Below are 12042 nucleotides of genomic sequence, written 5' to 3'. Positions count from 1 at the left end.
GTGAAACTAGAAAATTTTACAATAAAACTATAAAAATGAGGTGTTGATTTAATAACTGTTAGTTTATGTGCATCTTATTTTTTATACCAAAATACTAAATGGAAGCTGAGTATTGTAATGGAGCAATTCATTATCCTTTTTTCTTTAAAACTGAAATGTGCATGTAGGGGAGCGTATAAAACATATACAGTTTAAATGTAATTACATAGTGTTTACCCATGTCACAACAGAAATAGAGCATGTTTACTAAGATAGAAATCCCCCAGCAGGACTTTCCTGGTGGTCCAGTGGTTAAGACTCCCTGCTCCCAATGCAACTGGCCCAGGTTCGATCCCTGGTCGGGGAACCAGATCCCTCAGGCCTCAACTAAAGATCCCACATGCGGCAACGAAGATCCCGAGTGCCACAACTAAGACCCGGCGCAGCCAAAGAAAGAAATATTTAAAAAGAAAAAAAGAAATCCCCCACTCTGCCCATGTTTGTTTCTCCTTAAAAATAACTATTATCCTGATTTTTGTGATAAGCTTTTCTTTATAGTTTTACCCCTTTGAACTTTATTTAAATGGATCACACCATATATATTCTATAGTGACTTGCTTCTTTCATTTAACTCTATGAGCTTTATCTTACTTAATTTTAATTGCAGTGTAGTATTGCATTGTCTGTATCGGAATGTATTTATTTCTTGTTGATGGCAGTAGATTGTTTCCAGTTTGGGAACACTCTTGCACATAATTCTTGGAGCATACGTGCAAGAGCATATGTGAAGAGTTTACAAAGAGTATGGAGAGAATGAATATTTAAGATACTTTAGAGTTTTTCATTATCTTTCCTAGGAACAGATGCCTGCTATTGATGCCTTCCTACCCATTCAGCATCTTACTATGGTGTTTTGCCCTGGGGACTAAAATCTTCCAGGACCCTAAACAAATGGGCAGTTGATGCCTTTAGAGTAAGTTGCAAACATTAGTATATTTGACCACTAAACACTAAGCAGTTTAGCATGCCTGTCATTTATTAACTAGAGTTTAATTAGTTCAAACATAATTTTGAATAAAAAACAAATTTTGGGCTTCCCTGGTGGCGCAGTGGTTGGGAGTCTGCCTGCCAATGCAGGGGACACGGGTTCGAGCCCTGGTCTGGGAGGATCCCACATGCCGCGGAGCGACTGGGCCCGTGAGCCACAACTGCTGAGCCTGCGCGTCTGGAGCCTGTGCTCCGCAGCAGGAGAGGCCGCGACGGTGAGAGGCCCGCGCACCGCGATGGAGAGTGGCCCCCGCTCGCCGCAGCTGGAGAAGGCCCTTGCACAGAAATGAAGACCCAACACAGCCAAAAATAAATAAATAAATAAATTTATAAAAAAAAAAAAAAAAACACAAATTTTGATAGAATAGATACATTATAATCCCTATTATGTACATAAAAACAATATTATTATGGATATGTATGAAATAAAAGTATAAAAATATAGACAGTTGGGGCAACATCAATTTTAGAATAGTCGGAGGAGATTGGTGAGGGATATATAGAAGGCTTTAACTATATTTGACTTTTTTATTCTTAAGAATCTGAAACAAAGTATGGAAAAGTGTTAATGTAATGTGAAGCCGGGTGATGAGTATGTCAATGTATTCTTTCTTTGGTTGAACTATTTCATAGTAAATTGTGCTATATAAGGGGTAGTTTATTTTTGCCTCACATTTATACATAACTGAGAAATAATGTTTAATTTGATGAGGAGTAGAAGTTGATTAAAAAAAAAAAAGTGGTGAATAAACTCTACATCAGTTAAAAAAAAATCACCATTTCAGTGAAGGAGATTAGGTAGATTCAGAATTAAGTTATAATAAGACCGTGTATCTGTCCCACATAACTAACAAGATGGCGATGGCTCTAGGCATACTTCTTTTTTTAATAAATTTATTTTATTTATTTATTTTTGTTTTTGGCTGCGTTGGCTCTTCATTGCTGCGCGCAGGCTTTCTCTAGTTGCGGCGAGCGAGGGCTACTCTTCTCTGCAGTGCGCAGACTTCTCATTGCGTGGCTTCTCTTGTGGCGGAGCACGGGCTCTAGGCGCGCAGGCTCAGTAGTTGTGGCGCACAGGCTTAGTTGCTCCATGGCATGTGGAATCTTCCCGGACCAGGGCTCAAACCCACGTCCCCTGAACTGGCAGGCAGATTCTTAACCACTGTGCCCCCAGGGAAGTCCTCTAGGCATACTTCTGATGAGTAAATGATAATTTCCAGTTGAGATCTATTGGAGCTATAGTTTGTTAGAAATACTTTAGTCTTTAGAATCATCACACATTCAAATATTTTTCAAAAACACATTTTAGAACAAAGATTCATAAAACATAATTGATATAGTATTAATTGACACTGATAAACTTTTAAGTAGCTAATACCCCAAATTAGACTTTTACATCTAACCAGATTTATTGCCATAATTAGTGTTTCATCTTGCTTCCTGATATGGGTGTCATCTTGTTTCCTTAAAATCCTTACTATAATGATAGTAATTCCTGCATCTTTAGTGACTTTTTTTGTTATAAACTTGATATGGAATCTTTATATAAGATTTCCAAAATTTAATAATGTAAATGTGGGAGTTGCTATAAAAAGGGAAACATAGATCTTAATCCAGTGTTTTGCTTTTGCAGTCATCCCTTGGCTCTCGTTTTTGAGCTCTTTTTCACAGTGTCCGTATAAGTAGTGGCAGGGACAAAGAGGAAAAAATGGAAGTAGAAATGATAGGATTTTATAGTTGGAAGGGTTCTTAAAAGTCATGCAATTCAGGGGTCTCCTGGATTTTTTTTTATTATTATATTCCTTTTCATCCTATATAATTTATTGATTTCATTCAACAATTATTTATTGTCTGTTAGGGAGAATTCTTGATGCTGGGGAATACAGCAGCCAGAGATTTTCTTATGGCAATTTAGAACATATCCATGCTGATGGAACCAATGCCGTATTTTGTGTTTTTGGCCGCACTGTGTGGCATGTGGAATCTTAGTTTCCGGATCAGGGATTGAACCCGTGCCCCCTGCGTTGGAAGTGCAGAGTCTTAACCACTGGACTGCCAGGGAAGTCCCCAATGCTGTGTTGGTGGCAGTGTGTAGCCTGCACCTTTTAGGCAAGTTAGAAAAGGTTAGACCGCCAAGCTTCTTGTTTAGATCTCTACACATGGCATTCCTAAGGTGGGCTATAGCCTTTGTTCTGCAGAAGGTCAGAACACTTTGTGAGAGGCATCACTGAAGATGGGCTGCTTTTTGCATCTTAGATATTTCTGTTTGTTATAATGGAAGCCTAATAATCATGATTTATCTTTCTTTGGTAATAATATTTTTCTAAGCACTGAGTCCTAGCGAATGTTTAAAATTCCTTTCCAAGTAACCTTTGTGTTTATTTAGAATTTTATGTCTTAAAGAAGCTTGTTAAAGTATGCTGGAAGAGTATATACAGTATTATACTATCTATATAAGGTTAAATATATACCACACAAAACACATATTAAAGCATAAAGAAAAAGAATGTGAAGATTTTAGATTTAAATTAGAATAATCAGAATTAATGTTATATGTGTTTTAGTTTGAGAGACAGTTCATATTTAGAAACAGAAGATTTGTGTAAGTTATTTGTTTATTCAGAACGTTTTATGGCATGAACTGTTAAGCTGGGTGTTATATTTGATCCTTTCGTCTTTGGATCAGAGACAAATATGTGGGCTGTTATAGGATCATTTATAACCTGTTAGTCTTCCGAATAAACTGAAAGGAAGGTGCACTGTTCGTCTGCACTTGGAAGAATAGAACAGCTGCTCACCATGGTTAGCGTATTTGATTGTTGAGAAGTGGTAGACGCCAGGTTCTCTGCAGATGTCCTGAGACTTTTCTGACCATTTTCGGGTGGTTTGACCCAAGCATCAGAGCCAGAGGCTGTGGGAAGGGAGCTAACGTGTAAGGAAATGGACAATTCCCTTAAGGTTCAGGGAGCATTTATTCCCTAGATACTGGGGACAGTTGAGGGTAATACATTTACAAGTAAGAGCAGAAATATACTAAAGATATGCTAGGAAGGCACTAGTAACTCTTACACTGTTGAAAAGAATGAACTAGATATATTCATTGAAAAATACTGAATAAAAATGAAATTGTTTTCCAAGATACTCATTTAAGAAATGTTACTTGCTTTAGGAACATGGTGCCATGCTTAAAGCTGATTATTACATGTACATTAAATTCTCTTTAGGAAAGAAAGACCATAAGATGAGCTTACTTGCAGTAAAATATTGAGTCATTGTGGACATTGACCTAGAGACAAATAGCACTATAGCCTGGTGAAATTGTAGTTGTGGTAGCTTATAGCTTAGGTAAGAATTGACCAATGGAGAAGGTGGCTGTATTGTGCCCACGTTTTTATGGAATATGACGCATATGAGTGATGAATTGAGGTGATTCTTAGGAATTATTAGTTGGGGAGGCAGCTAGGCATGATGAAAAGTGAGCATCTCTGTTTTAGTTGTAATTAATTGCAAGCTTGCTTAAAATGACTTAAAACAGTAATAAGTATTCACCTATTGGGAATGGAGTTCTGTTTGCTTTGTGTATAGTTGGTGAACATATGTGAATAAATAATGTGAGCCATGTTTTGGATATACTGAGAAGAGAGCAAGGGAGTGGAGATAGTTTGATTGGGGGTGAACACAAATTGTAATCTGGAAGAAGTGCTCACAAGACGCCATGGTAAAAATGACCAGAGATCAAAGAGGCAAGGTGTCTGTCCTGCTGTTTTGAGTCAGTTGTTCAAAGTTTGTTTTGTTTTTTGTTTTGTTTTTGGTGGTAGTTATCTTTTTTGAGAAGTGAAGGCAGGGTGGGGAGAGCGTCTTCTGTCTAGGTGGTCACATGCTATTTATCTAACCAGTTGGGTAAAACAGTTTGGGGGCTGTTCTGTTGTTCAGAGACTTGATTTTTTTACTCACTCATTGTGGTTTTCAAGTCTTAATTTGTAAGGTACTTACTCCTAAGAATACTTCTTAAGAAATCTATTAATAACGAGTCTTCATGTGTGTAATGAACTTAGATCCCAACCTCAGAATACCTTTTTAATTGTTCTGTTTTCATAAACACTCTTTACCAATTCTATCTTATGCTTCTGACACCAGGCTTTGATACCTTTTCACATAAACTATGGGACTATTTATAAAACAAGACATAAAGATGTAGCAGAGAAGGCAGGAAATACTTGACGTTTGTATGCCATATCTTGTTCTCTGCTTCCTGTCAGTTAAACCACGATGAGAGGAACAGAGACACAGATGTACAATTGCTGCTCTAATTTCCCATTAGGGAGACCAGTTAGGTATAAAGCTTGTTTCATTAAACTTTCGTCGCTTGTTGATTCTAGGCATGTTGTAGGCTTGTTTTGTATTATGTGGGTTGTATGGATCACAATTAGATGTTTGATATAGAAAATATAAAATGTGTTTACTTTTGTGAAATTTTTATAGGTCATAAAAGACTGGCATTCAAATTTGTATCTATGGTATACATGCAATATGAAATGATAAGCTAATATATTGGTCTCAAAATTTTGACAAGCATTAATTTATTTTTGTATTTTGGTTTATCAGTATTCTTTAAAACTTTTAGAGCACTTTATGGTTTACAAAGTAAAATCTTACTAGGTACAACTTTAAGATGATGAAAGGAAGGCCACAGAGGTTGACTTATCCAAGAAAATAAAGTTAGTAAATGGCAGGACTAGGATTTGGATACCGGTCTTCTGATGCTAAATCTTGTGTCCTTTTAGGAAAAGGTTTGTTTTCATTAAATTACTATCTTACCTATTATTCAGTGATTTAACCTTTTAGGTTTACCTTAGCTTCTTCTATCTGGAATGTCCCCCCAGCAAATAATTACTGAATAATATGGGAGAATAAGCTTTGTAGCCACTTCTGCTACATCTTTTGTCTTAGCTGAAAGACTGATTGCCCATAGTGTCTTAGCTGATAGACTGATTGCCCATAGTGCCATAGTGTTTCTTTCCTGTCCTTCTCCCTTACCCACTGGTGTCTGGCAAATAGGTCCGTAGTGAGCACTTGTGAAATAAATAAAAGAATGTAGATAGTACTGATATGATTTCTGAAGGCCATCTAGTATATAGGAAAAGATAATACAGGGAGAATTTTCTCTTCTTCCTTGAAGTGTTTATATTTGTGAAGGGAATGCTTTAAAAAAGTTCCAATAAACTTTTTAGTTGTTGTTAAATTTCAATTAACTCAAAGTCAAATTAAAAATTAAAGTGAAATAGAGGCCCTGAGGTTTGCCTGGAAGAAGTCAGCCATTGGATTTAGCTGTATCTATTTTCACCTCAAATTTTCCCTTCCCCTCTCCTTATGTGCCTACAGATTGTCTGAAAGGTAAGAAGTTCTCCCACAACTCTTACTGTCCACTTCGAGTGGGAGAGGTCGCATATTCTGTGTCTAGTTGCCAGGTATTGAGAGGTAGCTGGGAGTTAGACATGGGAGGAGAGGGGCAGAGTTTCTGTTCATGGGTTGTAAGATAACTGTATTGCCTGACAATCTCACATTTTTAAAGCAGAATATTTTGAGGGGGAACATCAAGATCACTAGATTAGAAGCCCTTCGAAGGCAGAAGTTTTGGTCTGTTTTGTTCTGTGCTGTATTCCTGCCACCTAGAACAGAGTCTGACATGTTGTAGGTACTCAGTGGAGTGTGTGAATGGATGAGTGAGCGTGAGCTGAAGTCAGATGTGCTCAAACTCTCTCTGAGCATCTTGAGTATTCCTTTGACAAATATTTATCATGGGCCGTCTGTGTAAGCTGTGGGAGTATGGTGGTGACCATGACAAAGTCCTTTTGCCCTTATTTGGTTGGTTCTGTCAATGCATGGTTATTACTGATATGAAGATTAAATGACAGATGTAGCAACATACTGTAGCATAAGGCCTGGCACATGTAAATAGTAGCTGTTATTTTCTTCTTATTATTTATTTCTAATTTGTTATCATCTCTTTCTTAAATTCCTTGAGGATAAGTGTCATGGTTTTTTTGTATCTGTGCAAAAACATCAGTAGTTGTAGAGATGTTTAAGAATTACATAAAGTAGTATATGTGTCCTGCTTTATAAATTGTAAAAGCACTTATTAGACACTAAGATATTACCAACAAATGATAATGTAAATGGACCTTTTGTGCTATTGTACAATTTCTGGATGTGTCTTCATGTTAAAGTATTTTAAAAAATCTAATAAGTGCCTGTTATATCTACTAAAGCAACTTTGAATTCTTGAACTCCCAAAGAGTAAGGCAAAGCCATAAAGCAGAAAATACCTCTAACAAAGAGCAAGTTTAACACAGCTAGACGTTTTTACAGGAGTGTCTCTCTTTTAAACATCACCCTGGAAGGAAGTAAAGATTCCTTGAAAGTTGGTGATAGAAGTCTCTATTAAGTGACTAAGAAACTTTCATCTGTCATGGATATCATATCCTTCTTCACTAACTGAATCAGCATCATCTTTTCAAAATATTTAATACTAAATGGCAATATACAATCATCCATAGATGCAGTGAGTTCATATATTTCAAAGTTTCACTGGTATCCAAATGGATGTAGGACAATTTTGATGTTCAACTGAATAACTTGTAAGAAAGGTTATATCGTAATAAGTCATATCTTTTTGAAAATTTTATTTTCCTGTTTCTCCCTTCTTCCAATCCTTAGGCAGAGAACAAAAAGTTGAAGTAAACTAGTGGTTTTTGTTTGTTTTAAATAATTTCCCCACACCCTGGGTAGTTTAAAAACCATTGTTGAGAATCTCTATTACAAGTAATTAATGAAGAATTTAAGGAGGACAGTATACGCATCAGTGGCTAGAAGTTATCAGTGTAGCAGTCAAGCTATGGAATGTTTGTTTAAACTGTCCTCATCATTTTTAGATGGTAGTTACCAGATCCCACTTGCACTGGGCTTTGTAATCTTGGGACCACACTCTGTTGTTGCAACCGGATATGAAAACCTCCAGGAACTTTCCACTTCTTCTTTCCAAATCAAGCCTAAATTCCACTGCCTGACTTTCAAGACCCTCCATAATTGGTTTTGCTTTGCTTATTTAACCACATTTTCTACTAGTTCCCATTGTCAACTCTTAGCTCTGGTCAGGCTGTTAACTATCTCCAAACTTACTTTGGTTGGTTTTGATTCTCATTATTCTTCTGTGTCTCAGCCTTCTCTCTCTCTCTCTCTCTCACACACACACACGTGTGCGCACACACATGCACATATGTACACACGTATGCACGCATAAGCAAACATGCACATACACACACTATACTGTCTTTCCCTTTCCCTGTGGTCTCTCCACATCCTACGTCACTTTAAGGTTGAGTTTAAGTCCTTTATTGTCTAAAGTGTTTCCTTGATCCATTTGACCATCCCCTCTTCTGAAATGCTGCAGTATTGATCAGCTTTATTAGCGTTTAATTAAATGCTAACTTTTGGTGTTCAGTTGTTTTCTCTCTTGGTCTTGTTTCCTGAACTAGATTGTAAGCTTCACAGGAACAAGCCCATGCAGTATCTCTTTGTCTTTCCCACAGTGCTGAGCTTAGGGGAGGTTCACTAAATATTCAACAATTTTTTTTTTACCACCAAGTCAATCAGTAGACCATGGTTTCTTCTGAAAATGGATGTTGTGGGAGGCCTAAAAATTGAACTGTTCTGTATTATAAATCTTTTTTTTTTTTTTTTGCCACACCATGCGGCTTGTGGGATCTTAGTTCCCCGACCAGGGATCAAACCCGTGCCCTCGGCAGCAAAAGCGCGGAGTCCTAACCACTGGACTGCCAGGGAATTCCCTGTATTATAAATCTTTATATTACTTGTGAATGATATTTAAAGTTTGCTTCAACTTAAGATATGTACAATGGGAAAATATAAAGTTACATGTGTAATTTATACTAAGCCCATGCCCTTCCACTTTCTCATCTCTCATCTTGTGGTTTTACTGCTTCTAGTTTTTTTGGTGTCATTGCGTTTAGCATCTTAGGTGAGAGCCAGGTAGTTACGAGGATGCTTGTAGGAAGAATCCCATTTTAAGGATCTTGCCGTGGAGCGCCAGAATCGTTTGATTATATCCAAACTTATTTAAACTACATTTCTATTATTTAAAGAAGAAAAGGTGTATGCTATGAAATTGGGGATATTCTCACACATAGTGAGCAGGAATTTTTGTGCACAAGGATCTTTGAGTCCATCAAACTTGTTGGTGACTTGGGAAAAGGTGAAAATGCTTTGCATCTCTAGAGTTTATATCCTGAAGTCTGGTCCCACTGTGACTTGGAAGAGGCCCCTAAAATGCCACAGGTATAAAAGGTTATGATCACCAAAGAAGATGTGGAGAGATCTGGATTGAGCCTATCATTCAGCACAGATGAAGCCTGGGAAAGGGTAGTACATACAGGGCTGGGGGGAATTGGGGCAGGGCCGACTTTGGCTTCTTTAATTCGGGGGTGGGGTAAGGGGGCCATGAGAGACTATAAAATGCGGAAATGCTGGTGTACCTATTTTTGAGATGGGAGTGAAGAGTAGTAAAAAAATTGTGACCGAGGTGTCGTTTGAAACTTGGTCCGTGGACTATTCCCAGTCGCTCTTCTGGTGCAGGGGATCAGATACCCTGTTTTTACAAATCTGACTGGCTGCATTTTTCTCATACCTTTTGGGGCATCATGAAGAGCCACTTCAGCCCTGTTAATGAATTTGAAGTTTTTCTTACAGGCAGTGGAAGCCACTGATTAGTTTATTTATTTATTTATTTATTTTTTACCCTAAGCGGTACCCTAACCCTAACCCTAACCCTAAGTTACCCTTGACTGCTTCTGCCTCCAATAGATTTCCTAAGCACTAGTGTTTTAAGGAACAGGTTAAAAAGAGAATCCTAATGTGATTTCTTTATAATGCGTGTGTTCCTTATCTTATCCTAGTGTCTAAACTCTTCTCCATGGCTGGACCCCCAAATAATATTCCTTTACGTGCTAAGGGGTATCTAGTGAGTGGGATAGGTTTAATAACTACCCTAACCCTAACGCGTACCCTAACCCTAACCCCTACCCAACCCTAACACGTACCCTAATCCTAACCCGTACCCTAAACCGAGCCCTAACCCTAGTACTAACCCTAACCCTAGTTTTTTTAAAATTAATTATTTATTTGTTTATTTTGGGCAGCGTTGGGTCTTTGTTGCTGCACGTGGGCTTTCTCTAGTTGTGGTACACGGGGGCTACTCTTTGTTGCAGTGCGTGGGCTTCTTGTTGTGGTGGCTTCTCTTGTTGCGGAGCATGGGCTCTAGGCACACGGGCTTCAGTAGTTGTGGCACGCGGGCTCAGTAGTTGTGGCTTGCGAGCTCTAGAGCACAGGCTCAGTAGTTGTGGCACACAGGCTTAGTTGCTCTGCAGCATGTGGGATCTTCCCGGACCAGGGCTCGAGCCTGTGTTCTTAACCACTGCGTCACCAGGGAAGTCCCTTTTTTTTTTTTCGATTGAACTATAGTTGATTTACAGTATTGCGTTGGTTAGTTTTAAGTAGAGAAGTAAGTTGATCATATTTTCATTTTTGGTTAATTACTCCTATTGCAGGGTGAAGAACCACAAGGGGAGCTAGAGTAAAGGTAGTAAGGACCCATCAATTGAACACATAGAGCTGCTATCACCTAATAATATAATCTGTGGCCATTAAGCTTTTTATGTAACCTTTGATTTTGTTTTCACCTGATGGTGTGTCTCTTCCTAAGAGTGAAACTTCTCCTGACAGAGTAACAGTCTCTTCTAGAAGAGTATTTTGCAGTGTGGGAGTTAGAGATGGCAGGAGCCCTGTCCTGTAGCAGAATCTCCTGTGGGACTTCACAGCAACATCCCTGGCTTTTCCCCTTCACTTTGGGCCAGAATGAAACGCTGTTATTGATGGGAATCTGCCGTATTCTCAGATGAGGGAACCATTGCACTAGAGCGTATCTTTTCTCTGATGATAATATTAAACAGGGGAATAAACAACCACAGAAATGAAACAGTTTTCTTGTGAGCTGATTCTTGTTTGTTACAGAAAGAAAAATTTTAACTGCCTGATCAGGTCTTGCTGATAAGCACATTTCAGCATATTTGTGTTCCCGACCTAGGTGTGTTTTTGTCAGAGTTTAGATTTTGCGTGCTGGAGGGAAGAAAGTTCCTTCAGTCAGTTTATTTGCATAATAAAAACACCAATAAATGACATTTTTGACAATTACCACTTTCAGCCATTTGGAGAAAGTAAAATTTTTTTTTCGTGACCAAGGTTAAAAGACTATCTGATTACTGTTGGGTATTTCTCTTTGGTTTTAAATTCTCTTGTTTTCAGAACATGTTCAGAAAAAGGGTTAATCTTGAGACCACAGGTATGAACAGGTCTAGGTATGTGATATGGTTTTGCAAGGTGCTACAAATGCTGCCTGAGTGTAATGTGACACCAGGTAGGCCCAAGTGGCCAATGGTGGGAAGTGGAGAACAATGTGAAAGAACCGGCCTTTCAGGTCTGGGGAGTGAGTAATTGCAGCCTGTCCTCTGAGTACTGGAACTGTTCTGGGGTGTCAGCAAAAAGGCCAAGCATAGAGAAGTCAGCCTGTTCCCTTGATCATATTGACTTTGTGGGTTTTTTGTTGTTGTTGTTGTTGTTGCTTTTTCACTTTAACATGGTTGAAGCTAAGGTGAGCTTATTCAGGTTTCCAAGGCCTGCTTTGGCTTTGCATATATCACCAGAATACAAAAAACATCAATTTGTGTTTCATTCACATGGAAATAAAAATATACTTTTGGAAAAGATGTAAGTACTTCACTTCCCGGCCTCCCCCTCAGTTTCAATGAAAGATGCCTAAAGCAGCGGAGCTACTTAAGAGATACAGATGGTTATATATATGGTACTTATATGATTCCAAGAACATACTTTTAAACTTTTTCTACATTTTCTTGAATTCCTTGAATATTTGAAATGAGTTAAAGG

At 38.2% G+C, this 12042-nt stretch overlaps 1 protein-coding gene across 5 annotated transcripts in view; it reads left to right on the top strand.

The window, feature by feature from the left end:
* ELF1 (E74 like ETS transcription factor 1) overlaps positions 1-12042 on the top strand; it is a 104740-nt gene that overhangs the window by 33710 nt on the left and 58988 nt on the right. The window contains exon 2 of one of the 5 annotated variants that reach the window (XM_082435832.1): positions 837-952. The exons of the other annotated variants lie outside the window; for them this stretch is intronic. The gene's annotated coding sequence lies outside the window, so the exon portion shown is untranslated. The remainder of the gene's footprint in view (positions 1-836; positions 953-12042) is intronic. 5 annotated transcript variants of the gene reach the window in all.

The sequence above is a fragment of the Balaenoptera physalus genome, assembly GCF_965194825.1.
Source record: "Balaenoptera physalus genome assembly, chromosome: 18".
Lineage (NCBI taxonomy): Eukaryota > Metazoa > Chordata > Mammalia > Artiodactyla > Balaenopteridae > Balaenoptera > Balaenoptera physalus.
Note: the sequence above shows the minus strand (reverse complement) of the source record. Positions and strands in the feature narration are given on the sequence as shown.